Here is a 1,400-nt window from a genome sequence, read left to right on the forward strand (position 1 = left end):
CCCTGCAAGAGCTGGCACAGGACTTGGAAAGCATGGCACACAAGGCCTACCCAACTGCACCACCCGATCTCCTCAAGTTGTTGCTGAGGGATCAGTTCGTAGATACCTTGGGCAGTCCACAACTAAAGATACAAGTGAAGCAAGCACACCCCTCTACCATGCAGGATGCAATGGCCAGAGCTCTCGAACTTGAATCCTATGTTAAGTCCAGCACATAGATACCAAGGTTGGTACAGTCATCTGGATTCAAGGCCAGAAATAGCAAGCTTTCAGAGAGGTTTGAGGGACTTTGCTGGCACTGTTACAAACCTGGGCAGAAGAGAGCTCATTGCTGGCAACTTCAACACAGGGCAGATGATACAGCAGGAAATGCTGCTACCCAGAAAGGCTGTTGGAAGTGTGTGGAGCAAGGACATATGAGGAGCCAGTGTATGAAGAATATTACTAACAAATCAGCCTCAAGGAGACCAGTAGTGGTTGGTGTTGAGGGACACTCACCAACCCCCATCATGAAAATCCCTACAGCTAGGTGTAAAATGCCAAGCACACACAGTGTCTATGTGACAGGAAAGCTGGATGGCCAAAGGTGCAACTTTGTCATAGACTCTGCATCTCAGCAAACCCTTGTGAGCATCAAGGTGTCAGATCACGAAGGTGTACCAGAGCTGTACAGAAGCTCTGTGGTGTGACAGGACATTAGGCAAGATTGTGGGGACCAGTGTGGGTGACTATTGAGCTCAGGGGCATAAAAGACAGACAGAAAGTATACTTGGCTGACATGGAAGACCAATGCATATTACGATTGGACTACTTACTACCGAGGAAGTTTGTAATTGATTTTGATAAAATGACGTTTGGGAACAACAAAGGACAAGTTCTGGTAACTGTTAAAAGAGAGGTTGAACTAATTAGGTGCCATCAAGGTGAAGTCAAAGTGACTGAAGAAGTTGATGATGGTGAAGTGGAACTAGGTATAGTTATTAAAGCAGAGCAGGAGAAAGATCAAGATTTGAAGCCAATAACTGATTTTCTAAAAGGAAGTGTTTCACGCCCTGCTTGGGAGAAGGTGTCTAGTCTAAGCCCTGTGACAAAGCACTATTGGGCACAATGGGACAAGTTAAAGCTTGAAGATGGTATTATTGTACGGAGATAGGAAACTGACGACTTGGCAAACGGTTATACCGAGAAAGCTACGGGAAGTTGTGTTGCGTCAATCCCACGATACTGTAACAGGAGGACATCTCGGAATTAAGAAAACATTGAGTCACCTACGACACAGATTTTACTGGATAGGTATGAGGCAAGATGTGGAAGAATGGTGCAGAACATGCAGTACATGTAGTGCTAAAAGGGTACCCAACCATACCAGACGCCCACCTCATGAAGAGCTGCCTAAAAAT

The sequence above is a fragment of the Limulus polyphemus genome, unplaced genomic scaffold (assembly GCF_000517525.1).
Source record: "Limulus polyphemus unplaced genomic scaffold, Limulus_polyphemus-2.1.2 Scaffold1470, whole genome shotgun sequence".
Lineage (NCBI taxonomy): Eukaryota > Metazoa > Arthropoda > Merostomata > Xiphosura > Limulidae > Limulus > Limulus polyphemus.